Here is a 16,475-nt window from a genome sequence, read left to right as displayed (position 1 = left end):
TCGAATGTGCTGCTAGTTTTTAAGCCACTGTGGCGCCGCCTTATCACCACAAAGAGCTTTTTACATTGAAAATTCTTGTGAATAAATGCATAAATCCCTGAATTCTTTATAGATATGGACGTAAAACAGTCTCGATTCTTTATTAAAAGAGCAAAGAACTGGGCAGTTAGCATTTATTTTACGTAAATATTGCGAATTATGATGCCAATGCCATAGCGGTTAATGTCTCCCATTTATTTTTTTTCACAACGTTTCAAAATGCATGCATGGTACGAAAAATATAATAATTACCTTCAAACAAATCACTCCTGAGATAATCTTTCTTGTTTGTATGCAATACAGCAGGGGTGTCCAAGTCCGGTCCTTGAGGGCCCCTATCCAGCTTGTTTTCCATGTCTCCCTCCTCCAACACACCTGAGTCAAATAATCAGGAACATTATCAAGGCTCCTGCAGAGCTTGCTGATGAGCTAATCATTTGAGTCAGGTGTGTTCAAGGAGGGACATATGGAAAACAAGCTGGATAGGGGCTCTCGAGGACCGGACTTGGGCACCCCTGCAGTACAGCTTTCGTACTTTTTCAACCCAAATCCGGCGTTGGATTGCTGCATATTTTTTAGAATAACTGCGACGACTGAAATGGAGTGTGGGAGGGCCCCCTACTTGAAGGCGTGGCGCAGTGTCTCAGGAAGGTGTCCCGTCAATATCATTAAGGAAGTATATGCTTGGATGTCATCCATATAGAGATACTGTAATTATTTTCTGTTAGTGCAGCTTTAGATAGATTTTTGGGCAGCGTTTTTTTTTTTTTTTTTTTCTTCATTATTGTGAATTATGTCAGTTGGGATTGTCATGTACACAGTTTGATTTTGACATTGTATATGAGCCACATCATTTTTTTTTTTTTTAATGACCAAATTAGGGCTGTCAAAATTATCGCGTTAACGGGCGGTAATTAATTTTTTAAATTAATCACGTTAAAATATTTGACACATTTAACGCACATGCCCTGCTCATACACATTAAAATGACTGCACAGTGTAATGTCCACTTGTTACTTGTGTTTCTTGGTGTTTTGTCGCCCTCTGCTGGCGCTTGGGTGCGACTGATTTTATGGGTTTCAGCACCATGAGCATTGTGTAATTATTGACATCAACAATGGCGAGCTACCAGTTTGTTTCTTGATTGAAAATTTTACAAATTTTATTAAAACGAAAACATTAAGAGGGGTTTTAATATAAAATTTCTCTAACTTGTACTAACATTTATCTTTTAAGAACTACAAGTCTTTCTATCCCTGGAAAGCTTTAACAGAATGTTAATAATGTTAATGCCATCTTGTTGGTTTATTGTTATAATAAACAAATACAGTACTTTATGTACCGTATGTTGAATGTACAGTGGGGAGAACAAGTATTTGATACACAGTCAATGGGAAAACCCATTGGCAGTGTATCAAATACTTGTTCTCCCCACTGTATATATCCGTCTGGGTCTTATCTTTCCATTCCAACAATAATTTACAGAAAAATATGGCATATTTTATTGATGGTTTGAATTGCGATTAATTACGATTAATTAATTTTAAAGCTGTAATTAACTCGATTAAAATTTTTTAATCTTTTTTCAGCCCTAGACCTAATGCATGAGGTTAAATTTTGCTGTCTTATTGCTGTTTAGTTGAATATTTGGGATTTTTATTTACTCAGAGAGGTTTCTGCTTTAGTTGTTGTTTTTTTTTAAATTCATTTATTTGAATGTAATTGCATGTTGTTGACATTTGTATATTAGTGTGTTATTGAAGTATATTTCTGTTGGCTTACTTGACTGGCGTTGACTCATTGTGGACACACTGCATGCTCATTCACTTACACACATGCACACACACACTAGTCAACTCCAACTAATCTCAAAATGAGTCTGCAGCAGTTGGGGGGGTGTGTGTGTACATAATTTGTATTTCCACTAGCACACATGTCATTAGAGTAAGTTACACTCTTTTGGTCAAGCGAGCAACAGCTTCCAACTATTGCCTTGCTTTTCCACTTTCGATATCTCACAAGATATCTTTCGTGTTTTACAGCAGCAGTAGAGATGTTCTTTTTTTGGGGGGGGCATTGGTCAAGTGTGCGTCGAAGAAACTGCTGGTACTAGAATTTTTAGTTTTTTCCCAACATTTTATTCATCCAATTCATTCATCTTCCTTGCCGCTTATCCTCACCAGGTCAGCCGGGGTTCTGGGGCCTATCCCAGCTAACTAAGGGTAGTAAGCAAGGTACATCCTGAAGTGGTTGCTAGCGTATTATTATTTTGATGGAAAAAAATTTAATTCAGTACCTTGAATTAAGAGTGCAAGTTTTGTATTTTCCAGTAATTAAAGAAAATGAAATGAAAAATCCTTAAAGCAGTAATGTGAAGTAAGGTTGGCCAACCATGTTTTTGAATAATATCAATGGCTAAACACTTATAAGCATATTTTCGTTATTTTTTTTAACGCAACCCTTCCAGAATGTTTGTTTAACCCATAGCAACGCCCTTGACAACGAAAATGCTTTTCTTCGGTAATCTTCAGAAAACTTCGGAAATTACGTCACACCGGGAAGTTCGAGGGAAGTCCGCCATAGAACAGTATTGTTTGTTGCATTGCTTCTCGGTAAGATGCCGCGGCGGTGTGTGGCGATGTTTTGTTCTCACTCAAACGAAAAGTTGTATGAGTGGCCAAAGGATAGCAGGGCACGTAAATGGATATCTTTTGTTCGCACGAAGCGAATGAATTTCACGCCATCGTCGAGTTGTGTTCTCTGCTGCAAACACTTCGAAGATGCCTGCTTCTTTAACCGGTCTGCTTATGATCAAGGATTTGCCAAAAAGTAAGTGTGATTTTTGGATAGATGACTGATGACTTTGTCAAAGCAGAGCTGCCAAATGTTGTGGAATGAACAGTATAAGCTAGCGACGTTAGCTGAACGTTAACTCGTGGCAATCCCCGATCATAGTTGTTGTTGCGTTCGCTAGGTTAAGCGTGTTTAAATTGTGCGTCATCTACGATCTTGTCCGAAAGGGTTAATCCACTGTCAATCGGGAAAGGGGTGTGGATGTGCATATAAGCGGGTCGGCGTCGCGGTAATTCACGGTCACGTTGCCGTAAGAGACACACACCGCCGGTGAGTTTGTGCACATTTATTTGTATTTGTATTATGTATTTCCACCTTCATGCTTCAAGCGTTGCACTGCATTTGTACGGTTCGGCGTTTCTTTCACGGTGATCGCTTGATAGCCTTCTAGTTTGTGTTTTACTGTACGAGAGCCGCTGACAGGTGACAACAACAAGCGCGTTGCTTTTAATGTCTGGCAGCAAATCAGCGAGCGCGCAGGTCACGCAGTGAATCATGGGAACACTGAAGTGGTGCTTTGTAATCTGTTCGCTTGTGTGAAAAAACTACATTTCCTCACGCCATTAGACGCCACTTCCTCCCGAGAGCCCCGAGCTGTGTTGTACTGTTAGTTGTCAGCACGTCGTGTGTTCGATACATTTGTAAACAAAAAGCTCATAACAAGACACTATGTACGATCCGTTTAAGAGACGCTGGAGTAGTAGGAGGCGAGGAGATGATCAGCGAGAAGCAAAACTTCGCGGTCGAATGTGGCGGATTTCCGCTATTATTTTGTTTTCTTATTGTTGCCACAATAAAGTGGAGAAAGCCATCAACGACTCATCTCCTTCTTTCCCCCCATATATTATTATTTTATATGCACGAGAACTGCCGGATCTGCCAAAATGAACATGAAGTCTGATTTTTTTTTTTTTTTTTTAACAATGTCATCAGATAGACAAAAACATAAAATTATGTGCAAATGCGTGCATCTTCAAATCATGAAAATAAGAACAGCCTATATCTTACCAATAGAGGCAGTCGGACATCTGGGCATTTAATGACGTCTCCAGCCACAACAAAGCGTCGCCATATTGACAATGGGGCACAAGACGAGTCACTTGTAATACAAACGCATTGAACTTTCGTCTTATTTGCCGTCTTTTTTCCGTCGTAATGGCTAAAAGTTGCCGTGTTGCGGGTTGTCACACAAGGAAGAGTTCGGAGCCGCATTTGAAGTTCTTCATTCTTCCTCGCGAGAAGAAAAGAAGAAACAAATGGCTGAAAGCAATTAATCGAGGAACAGTAAAAGAAGACGGTTCCGTGGACTATTCTCGCCTGTGGGAGCCTAAATCCAAGCACATTTACGTTTGCAGCCGACATTTTATTACTGGTGAGTAAACTTTATTCGATTTTTTTTTTTTTTTTTTTTTTCCCGCCCCAATTAGCTGCTACGATTCAATAGACTAGGCAGTGGTTATTATTACCGTAACTTAATAATTAAATAACGCTTGGAGGGGAATTACCGTGTTCTGCCAAAATGTGCTACATCGGCGAAATGTCTACATGAGTCGAATTTGACACCCAAAGTACTACCGTGCGCTCTAAACTTTTGTTTAGATGCATACAGGCAGAACGTACTAAAAAAATGCCTTAAGAAAATACTTAAATGTAGTTATTTCAAATAAGGACGGTTTAAATACGCTACGTGACTAATGTGGTCAACTGCTTCAAAGCTAACCCAAAAAAAACAATGGTTAAAAGGATTAGAGGGTAATACATGCAAAAAGTATCTTAAAGGCAATGAAAAGGTTTTAAAAAACTAAATAAAAATAAAAATAGTGAGTACTCGTCACCTAGAATTGATAAAGGTCAACTTACTGGGTGACTTTATGAGGTGTAGATGTTTCCGAACTCCACTGCAGGCCATTTCTTTTGATTGTTCATCCAGCTATCAGCTGCAAGTTTGTAAGGGCAAATTTCCAAGCCAATACATGGTCATTTTAAATTGTACCGCCTCCTCGCGTCGGTCGGCAATGACTCGTGATAGTTGTAAGCCATGTTTAAGACGTTTTTAGGAAAAAAGATGCAAAACACACCTGAAATATATGAATTTCAGACGTTTGTCAGTGGAATGTTTAGCGCGCGTTCCCCCTTCGCAAAATGGCGACCCGTTGCTAAGCGAGGTAACGTCATCGTGACATCACGCTGACTTCCTCTGATCTCGATGGGTCTTGTATCCATTCCATGTCAGGTAGTCTAGGCACATTGTTTGCATCCTGATTAGCGTCTGGCTAATACATGTTAGGTCCAACATAAAATTCCAACCTCCTCTTCTTCCTCCAACTCTTCAAAAACTTAGATCGAGCGCAAGGGAGGAGATCCATCGCTTATATCGCTGTTTGAATCATTGTTTGAAGGGCTTCGTATGACGGCCGTATGTTCCCGGTGTGACGTATCACTTCCGGGTTCATCCCCTTTCAGGCTCGAACTTCGGAAACGCGATTATTTTGTCAAATATACAACATAAAGATTATTTTTTCATGCTTTATTTGTTGGACAATGTTTAATTACTTTAATTGTGACCCTGTTTGGCATGTTATGAAATTACTTCACATTACTGCTTTAATATTATACTGAGAGAAATTGAGTTACAAATGCATCAAGTCATGAATTAAGTAAAGTCACCACCGTACACTTGAAAAAGGATGAAAGAAACATCAAACGTGCATTTGTGTGGCTGCACGTAGGGGCACCACACTGTGAAGTTTTGGATGTTGAGGTCATGAGACTTCATTGAAGCACCTCTTCCCTACTTCCAAGGTGATGCAGTACAATAAGAAGCCAGCAGAAAGCTGCCCTTCCCTTTTACCAGAAGAAACTAGCAAATATGAGCAACTGACTTTTATTTTTACTATTAGCAACATTTCATTATTACTTTTATGTTTTTATAGGGGGCTGAACAATATTGGAAAAAAACTGCAATATATTTTGTAATATTTAAACTAGAAGAATTTTCACCAGATGATTTGAATAGCTGTTTGGAAAGATTTTGATTGACTCACCATGACCACATTGTATTCATATAACACCATTTAATCCAGGTTAAGGGGGTTCATCTGTGAATGATGAAAATTGCTGTGTACAAAGCGGATCCATGTCTCTGCACAAAATAGATGATTTATCAAACACAGTATTTCACACTTGAACAGCAGTAGGGGAGTTTAAGCTGCTTTTATGAAGCAAAACAATTTGCTATGGCAATTTTCAAACGATATATAACGCAGGCCTAGTTTTTGTGAATTTCTTTTTAGGATATACCGGTATTTCAGGCAGTGTTGTTTTCTTTAACGATGACAATAACGAAAATGTTTTGGCAAAGAACAATTTTTTCATGACACGCTAAAAACGTGTCTTGGAAGACTAAAACATAACGAGATGAATGCCTGTTCTCATCTGACGAGAACCAGATGAAAATTCAATATCATTTCCGTCATAAATTCACAGTGTGTGACTTTTCTTATCGTATGTGTAATTAGCACTTTGGTCATGTCATGACGTGCTTTGCATCCACCTAATCTCACTCAGAGGTGGGTAGTAACTAGGGGTGTGACAAAATATCGAAATGGTGATGTATCGTGATACTTTGTATCCCAAAAGGTTATCGATATGCTCCTGCCAAGAATCGAGATATCATTTTAAAAAGTTGTCAAAGTCTAAAAAACTAACTAAATAAAAAGGAATAAACAAGTTGCTACCAAAATCATCCACCATAATGGTATTTCAGTTAATTCTAAGACTGCATTAATGCCCAATCCATTTAGACTCGGAATGTTCGTTCATTCGAAACCAACGCATTCACAGTCATTCTGTCCGATTTTTAGGGCATTTACAGGTCACTTGCTGTTCATTTGTAGCATCGCCTTATCACAAAAAGCTTTTTCCGTTGAAAATTCTTGTGAATAAATGCTTAAATCCCTGAATTCTTTATAGATATGAACATAAAGCAGTCTCAATTCTTTCTTAAAAGAGCAAAGAACCGGGTAGTTAGCATTTATTTTACGTAAATGTCGAATGTGCTGCTAGTCTTTAAGCCACTGTAGCGCCACCTTATCATGACAAAAAGCTTTTCTGTTGAAAATTCTTGTGAACAAATGCTTAAATCCCTGAATTCTTTATAGCTATTGACGTAAAACCGTCTCAATTCTTTGCTAAAAGAGCAAAGAACCGGGCGGTTAGCATTTATTTTACATAAATATGTCGAATGTGCTGCGGCCTCTTTATGAAAACCGAGCTTTTTCCGTTGAAAATTATTGTGAATAAATGCTTAAATCCCTGAATTCTCTATAGGTATGGACGTAAAACAGTCTCAATTCTTGGTTAAAAGCAAAAAAAACCCTGCAGTTACCATTTATTTTACGTAAATGTCGAATGTGCTGCTAGTCTTTAAGCCACTGTAGCGCCACCTTATCATGACAAAAAGCTTTTCCGTTGAAAATTCTTGTGAACAAATGCTTAAATCCTTGAATTCTTTATAGCTATTGACGTAAAACCGTCTCAATTCTTTGCTAAAAGAGCAAAGAACCGGGCGGTTAGCATTTATTTTACATAAATATGTCGAATGTGCTGCGGCCTCTTTATGAAAACCGAGCTTTTTCCGTTGAAAATTCTTGTGAATAAATGCTTAAATCCCTGAATTCTTTATAGGTATGGACGTAAAACGGTCTCAATTCTTGGTTAAAAGCAAAAAAAACCTGCAGTTAACATTTATTTTACGTAAATGTCGAATGTGCTGCTAGTCTTTAAGCCACTGTAGCGCCACCTTATCATCACAAAAAGCTTTTTTCCGTTGAAAATTCTTGTGAATAAATGCTTAAATCCCTGAATCCTTTATAGATATGGACGTAAAACCGTCTCAATTCTTTCTTAAAAGAGCAAAGAACCGGGTAGTTAGCATTTATTTTATGTGAATGTTGAATGTGCTGCTAGTCTTTAAGCCACTGTAGCGCCACCTTATCATCACAAAAAGCTTTTTCCGTTGAAAATTCTTGTGAACAAATGCTTAAATCCCTGAATTCTTTATAGATATTGACGTAAAACCGTCTCAATTATTTGCTAAAAGAGCAAAGAACCGGGCAGTTAGCATTTATTTTACATAAATATGTCGAATGTGCTGCGGCCGCTTTATGAAAACAAAGAGCTTATTCCGCTGAAAATTCTTGTGAATAAATGCTTAAATCCCTGAATTCTTTATAGGTATGGACGTAAAACAGTCTCCATTCTTGGTTAAAAGCAAAAAAAACCTGCAGTTAGCATTTATTTTACGTAAATATGTCAAGTGTGCTGCTAGTTTTTAAGCCACTGTGGCGCCGCCTTATCACCACAAAAAGCTTTTTACATTGAAAATTCTTGTGAATAAATGCATAAATCCCTAAATTCTTTATAGATATGGACGTAAAACAGTCTCGATTCTTTGTTAAAAGAGCAAAGAACTAGGCAGTTAGCATTTATTTTATGTAAATATTGCGAATTATGATGCCAATGCCATAGCGGTTAATGTCTCCCATTTATTTTTTTCACGTTTTAAAATGTATGCATGGTACGAAAAATATAACAATTACCTTGAATCTTCAAACAAATCACTCCTGAGATAATCCTTCCTGTTTGTATGCAATACAGCAGGGGTGTCCAAGTCCGGTGCTTGAGAGCCCCTATCCAGCTTGTTTTCCATGTCTCCCTCCTCCAACACACCTGAATCAGATAATCAGGATCATTATCAAGGCTCCTGCAGAGCTTGCTGATGAGCTAATCATTTGAGTCAGGTGTGTTCAAGGAGGGAGACATGGAAAACAAGCTGGATAGGGGCCCTCGAGGACCGGACTTGGGCACCCCTGCAGTACAGCTTTCGTACTTTTTCAACCTAAATCCGGCGTTGGATCGCTGCATATTTTTGAGAATAACTGCGACCGACTGAAATGGACTGTGGGACGGCCCCCTACTTGAAGGCGTTGCGCATATATGAGCCACATCTTGATTTTATTTATTTATTTTTTAATGACCTAATTAGGGCTGTCGAAATTATCGCGTTAACGGGCGGTAATTAATTTTTCAAATTAATCACGTTAAAATATTTGACACATTTAACGCACATGCCCCGCTCATACAGATTAAAATGACTGCACAGTGTAATGTCCACTTGTTACTTGTGTTTCTTGGTGTTTTGTCACCCTCTGCTGGCGCTTGGGTGCGATTGATTTTATGGGTTTCAGCACCATGAGCATTGTGTAATTATTGACATCAACAATGGCGAGCTACCAGTTTATTTTTTTTATTGAAAATTTTACAAATTTTATTAAAACGAAAACATTAAGAGGGGTTTTAATATAAAATTTCTATAACTTGTACTAACATTTATCTTTTAAGCACAGTCTCGATTCTTGGTTAAAAGCTAATACAAAACGTGCAGTTAGCATTTATTTTACGTAAATATTGCGAACTATGACGCTAATGCCGTAGCGGCTAATTTCTTCCATTGATTTTTTTCCCACAGTTTCAAAATGCATGCATGGTATGAAAAATATAATAATTACCTTGAATCCTCAAACAAATCACTCCTGAGACAATCCTTCCTGTTTGTATGAGGTATAGCGTTCATACTTTTTCAACCTAAATCCGGAATTGGATCGCTGCGTGCCTGTTTGAGAATTACTCTTCTTGATGTGGGCAGGCCCTATACTTGAAGGCGAGGTGCAGTGTATGACATCAGTCGTTATGAAGTCTATAAGCCAGGGTACACTGTTGGCCAAAAGTATTGGCACCCCAGCAATTCTCTCAGATAATTCTCAATTTCTCTCAGAAAATAATTGCAATTACGAATGCTTTGGTAGTAATATCTTCATTTATTTGGCTTGCAATGAAAAAACAAAAGAGAATGGAAAAAATTAAATCATCATTTTACACAAAACTAAAAAAATGGGCTGGACAAAAGTATTGGCACCCTTTGAAAAATCATGTGATGCTTCTCTAATTTGTGGGATTAACAGCACCTACTACTTACCTGTGGCACATAACAGGTAAGTAAAATTGAGAGGATACATGAGCAATCTCAAGGCTACAAGTCCATCTCTAAAGATCTGAATGTTCCTGTGTCTACTGTACGCAGTGTCTTCAATAAGTGTAAAGCCCATGGCATGGATGAAAAGGGACTCTATGGTAGGATGCCCAGGAAGACCCCAGTTCTGACCAGGAGACATAAAAAAAAAACAGGCAGAAGTTTGCCAAAACTTACCTGAGAAAGCCAAAAACGTTTTGGAAGAATGTTCTCTGGTCAAATGAGACAAAAGTAGAGCTTTTTGGGAAAAGGCATCAACATAGAGTTAACAGGAAAAAAACGAGGCCTTCAAAGAAAAGAACACGTCTCCACAATTAAATATGGCGGCGGTTCCCTGATGTTTTGGGTTGCTTTGCTACCTCTGGCACTGGACTGCTTGACTGTGTGCATGGCATTATGAAGTCTGAAGACTACCAACAAATTTTGCTGAATAATGTGAAGAAAGCTGGGTCTCCCTCAGAGGTCATGGCTCTTCCAGCAGGAAAATGACCCAAAAAACACTTCAAAAAGCACTAGAAAACGGTTTGAGAGAAACCACTGGAGACCTCTAAAGTGGCCAGCAATGATTCCAGACCTGAATCCCATAGGACACTTGTGGAGGGATCTGAAAATGGCAGTTTGAAAAAGGCTGCACACGCTCATGTCGGATTTAAGCTTTGATTTTTGAAGAACTACGAAAGCTTTACCGCATAAAAACAGGAAGGATTGTCTCAGGAGTGATGTTCGAGGATTCAAGGTAAATACTATATTTTTCGTACCATGCATGCGTGATTGAAGCATTTATTCGCCGGAATTTTCTTCTTTGTTTACACATGGAGTCAGCTAATTTTCGTAACCGACTGGCCTTATAATTGGCAATATTTACGCGAAATAAACGCTACCTGCACGTTTTTTTGCTTTTAACCAAGAATCAAGACTGTTTTACGTCTATATCTATAAAGAATTCAGGGATTTAAGCATTTATTCACAAGTACTTTCACCAGAAAAGCTCTGTTTACGCCAGGCGGCCGCTAGCCTGATTCGCTAACAGAGTAGCATTGTACTTGACAGTACACGTAAAATATATGGTAACTGCACGGTTTCTTTGCTTTAAACCAAGAATCGAGACTGTTTTCCGTCCATATCTATGAAAAATTCGGGGATTTAAGCATTTATTCACAAGAATTTTTGCCTAGAAAACTGTTTACGTCAGGGGGCCGCTAGCCTCATTCATTAACACTATATAGTGTATAATGATTATAAAGGGCTATTGTATTCTATAATAAATTATGATTGTATATTGAATTTATTAATAATCTATTTACATATTTATAATTGATTCTGCATGTTTTCCTCAAGTATTAAGTTTCTTATGTTAAGTTAAGTGATTTATTAGCTGTTGAAAACTTGCAGTAAAAAAAAAAAAAAAAAAAGTAGCTATTTTGGTCCAAAATTTATATATGTTAAATATTGCTATTGATCCTGAAAATATAGGTGATTTGGTGATTTTTGCGCATCTAGTGTAAAATCTGAGACTTTTATAGCCATTTTAAGTTGTGTTATATAAAAAATAATCGGGATTTTTTTTTAAGGGAACGACTTTTTTGATGCCACTGCTCATGGAGACTCATACAGTGGGGCAAATAAGTATTTAGTCAACCACTAATTGTGTAAGTTCTCCCACTTGAAAATATTAGAGAGGCCTGTAATTGTCAACGTGGGTAAACCTCAACCATGAGAGACAGAATGTGGGAAAAAAAAACAAAAAAAAAACAGAAAATCACATTGTTTGATTTTTAAAGAATTTATTTGCAAATCATGGTGGAAAATAAGTATTTGGTCAATACCAAAAGTTCATCTTAATACTCTGTTATGTACCCTTTGTTGGCAATAACTGAGGCGAAACGTTTTCTGTAACTCTTCACAAGCTTTTCACACACTGTTGCTGGTATTTTGACCCATTCCTCCATGCAGATCTTCTCTAGAACAGTGATGTTTTGGGGCTGTCGTTGGGCAACATGGACTTGCAACTCCCTCCACAGGTTTTCTATGGGGTTGAGATCTGGAGACTGGCTAGGCCACTCCAGGGCCTTGAAATGCTTCTTACGAAGTCACTCCTTTGTTGCCCTGGCTGGCGTGTTTGGGATCATTGTCATGCTGAAAGACCCAGCCACGTCTCATCTTCAATGCCCTTTTCACTCAAAATCTCTCGATACATGGCTCCATTCATTCTTTCCTTTACACAGATCAGTCATCCTGGTCCCTTTGCAGAAAAACAGCACCAAAGCATGATGTTTCCACCCCCATGCTTCACAGTGGGTATGGTGTTCTTCGGATGCCATTCAGTATTCTTTCTCCTTCAAACACGAGAACCTGTGTTTCTACCAAAAAGTTCTATTTTGGTTTCATCTGACCATAACACATTCTCCCAGTCCTCTTCTGGATCATCCAAATGCTCTCTAGCGAACCGCAGACAGGCCTGGACGTGTACTTTCTTCATCAGGGGGACACGTCCGGCAGTGCAGGATTTGAGTCCCTGGCGGCGCATTGTGTTACTGACAGTGTTGTTAATAACGGCGTTACAATATAACGGCGTTACTAACGGCGTTATTTTTTTCAGTAGTGGGTAATCTAATTAATTACTTTTCTCATCTTGGCAACGCCGTTACCGTTACTGAGGACGGAAAGGCATGCGTTACTATGCGTTATTATATTGGTCGAAAAGTCTGAGGGAGACGGTCTCACCGAGATGACAGAGCAGAGCAGGAGTGGGGAGGAGGCAAGAAAGTTGTGACGCCGAGGAAACGCGATGCTAGGTAGCTCCAATAATACATGTTGTAGCCGATAGCCTACAAACTACGCACGCATGTTATGGTAGATATGGTAGACATGGTAGATATCACATATACTGTATATAGATATAACTAGATGCAAAATGACAGACACGGCACTAGATGCGTTTGTAAACAGCCGCCATCTTAAAGCAGTAGACTTTTTAGGACGGCTCTGGTGTAGAGAACATTCCTAGCGAACCTGAGTAACTTTTTTATCTAAAATACTTCTAAATCGGCAAAATCTTGACTTGAATCTATCTTTAAATGATGAAACAGTTTTAAAACTTTCATACGTCGAAAGTGGAGAGAAGGGAACTAATGCAATAATGGGAGCAATTTTAACAACTTTTAACAGTTGATTCAGGGTAAAGGGTAAATTACGGTAAAGAATTGGGCTCGGGCCAATTGTACCAAAACCCTTCACAAAAAAATTCACATAGTGTGGCCAATGTTTTTTTTTTTTTTTTTGAGGGAAAAAAAAGACGTAATTATCACCAATTACTTTGCCAAGTAACTAATTACTCTTACATTCAGGTAATTGAGTTACTAACGCAATTACTTTTTGGGAGAAGTAATTTGTAACTCTAATTAATTACTTTTTTTCAGTAAGATTAACAACACTGGTTACTGATAGTAGCCTTTGTTACTGTGATCCCAGCTCTCTGTTGGTCTTTCACTAGGTCCCCCCGTGTGGTTCTGGGATTTTTGCTCACCGTTCTTGTTATAATTTTGACGCCACGGGGTGAGAAGGGAGTTGAAAGTCCGTGTTGCCCAACGACAGCCCCAAAACATCCCTGCTCATGTTGTAAAATAAGTATGTGGTCAATACCAAAAGTTCATCTCAAACTTTGTTATGTACACTTTGTTGGCAATAACAGAGGCCAACTCTTATTTGTCCCACTGTATATGGCTAAGGCAGGTGCTTGTTTTGGTTTTAGGTCAGTAGCAGCTTTGGTTTTGAAAATATTTGAAGTTTTTGAAAATAGGCCCAGTTTCCCGTGACATGTCAATAGGTTATGAAGTCTATGTGCTACCAAGTATTATGCTGAGGGTGCCAATAATTTTGTCCGGTCCAGTTTTGTGTAAAATGATTTTTTTTTTTTCATTCTCTTTTGTTTTTTTCATTGCGAGCAAAATAAATGAAGATATTGCTCCCAAAGCATTTGTCATTGCAAACCATTTTCTGAAAGAGATATTGAGCATTATCTTACAGTGTTTCAGGGGTGCCAATACTTTTTGCCAGCAGTGTATATTATCATCGAGACAAGAAGATAGCATACAATTAAGATTGCATATTGTCGGATAACTGTGAAAGGCACCTATATTGGCCCAATGGATATTGGTGCGACAATCTGGTTCTGGTGCCAGCTGTTCTGTTAGGGAACTTTGAAGTACCACTATGTAAAAAGATTTCATGTGTACTCCAGTTAAATCCAAGGCTCCTTACAGAAGTTTTTTTTTCATTTGAATTAGGTTGAAAAGACATTTTGCTCCCAACCATCTTTCATTACGCAAAATTCAGGGTTTGGAAATTCTGCTGTGCTCCGGGCCAGCCATGGGCACTGACAACCCGGTCTGTAAGATAACCATCATGACGATAATAATAATAATCCACCCCATGCAATAGGAGCGTTTGATTAGAGGCTCCATTTGGTATTTAAGTGTCTGTGCGTACGCATTAAATGACACGTTTGGACCCAACAGAACCGACAACTGGTGAACTGTGTGCAGCTGGAGCACGCAGACTGTGACATCAGCTGAACAGAAGCTATGTTGCTGTCATCGTGGTTCGAACCGAGAGGATTGGCAGTGATTGATCGTGTGTTCGTTGACAGGGATATACATAAAATTCATTTTGGCTTGTGATAGTTTGTAAAAGACGGGAATTGATGTTGAAAAGACCTATTGATGGATGTAGACGTCCAATCCATTTTAACTGGGAGGGGCTGGAAGCGATCAAAGGATTGCTTCCAGCCCCTCCCATGTTGGAATGGATTGGACGTCTATCGCCGTCAATTGCAGCTAATGCGTTTTAAATAATTTGTTTTCAAAATGTTCAGACCCCCCCATTGCAGGTTCCGCTGTCGGTGGGTCAGAGCGAGTCATGCTCCGGTTCTCATAATGCAGCCCCCTCCCCTGCACGATCACCGCGCCCAGGTAAAGAATGTGACGCAGACCGCTTGCTTTTCACTGTTGTGACTTGTTGGGAAACACTTTATGCAAACACACACACAATGCACCATAGAATTACCACATATTTCTAAAATTATTTCTGTATTATAACACAAAACTTTGATTCATTTTAAGGTATTTTAGGCATAGGGTGTAAATTTAGTGATAGTGCTTTTAGAAAATTAACAATAGTAATTTATGTTAATATATTTAACTTTCATGCAGAAACAATAGTTTGTATATGGAGGAAAACACAGACTAGACTTAAAAAAGTTTCTGCTCTTGTACCCCTTTTTCAAATAAACTGCTGTATTTTAAGCCAAAAGAACTGTTGTGTTTGATAGAACAATATTTCTATATGCTGCCATAGCAGATTCATGGTGCATTAATCCCCCGAACAATTTTTAATTTGTCCGTTTTACCCTGGAAACCCCCGTTTACAGACGTCGCGTAACCGCTTTTGTTTCAACCCAGCCATAAATAGAAGGTATAATTTATTATTCAAAATGTCATTTTTAGCTTAGCATCATTAATCAGTGTATAACATTTCGTTTAAAAAATGCCTTTAAAAATTATTCATTCGCATATTTTACTTTTAAACAAATTACGTCACAATGAAAATAATTGGTGTCTGTAAATAAGTCACGAATACCTCATATCTATCGCTTCATTTTATTATTTTGTTACTGATGTTTTTTGTTCCCTGATATGTTAGATGATAAATAATCGATCCAAACAAAGAAAAATTGGGGGAAAAAAAGTTTAAAAGGGTAAATAATATGAAAAAGAAAATCTCGACCATTTCTTAATGTCTGTGATTTCTGCATCGCGACCTTTGTTATATTACCATATTCCACCCATAAAATCCCAAGAAAATCCAGCTGTGACCATTCACGGCTGTGTCTCAACACTTGGGGATACATGCTGCATGGAGTTTTTGGATCGAAAAGAGGTAAGGACGCGATAATATCTCGTTAAAATCATGGCGTTAATTAAGCCCTCTCATGCATGCTTTCACCTCCAATTAGGGTTTTTATGTTTAATTTTATTCATTTTTTAAATGCCCTCCTGTCAAAAAATTTTCTTCCCCAGAAAATTAAGATTTTAGGCTTCCCAATGATGTATCACGCGTACATATCGGACAATTTTGAAATTTGGCCAAATTGGCAGTCTCAGAGCGGAACTTCAAGTCACCTGAGTGTTTTCCGCCATATGAGAAATCAACTTTGAATAGCCGCCCACTTTGACCTGTGTTTGAAAGGGGGAAAAAAAACAGATTAAAATGTTTATATTTTGACATTTAAATGTTCAGTCATCTAGAAATGTTCTAAATGTTGTCAAGAACTGGGGCTTTCAAAATTATAGCGTTAACGGGCGGTAATTCATTTTTTAAATTAATCACATTAAAATATTTGACGCATTTAACGCACATGCGCTGCTCAAACAGATTAAAATGACAGCACAGTGTCATGTCCATTTGTTACCTGTGTTTTTTTGGTGTTTTGTCG

The sequence above is a fragment of the Corythoichthys intestinalis genome, chromosome 18 (genome assembly GCF_030265065.1).
Source record: "Corythoichthys intestinalis isolate RoL2023-P3 chromosome 18, ASM3026506v1, whole genome shotgun sequence".
Lineage (NCBI taxonomy): Eukaryota > Metazoa > Chordata > Actinopteri > Syngnathiformes > Syngnathidae > Corythoichthys > Corythoichthys intestinalis.
This window is presented reverse-complemented; position numbering follows the sequence as displayed.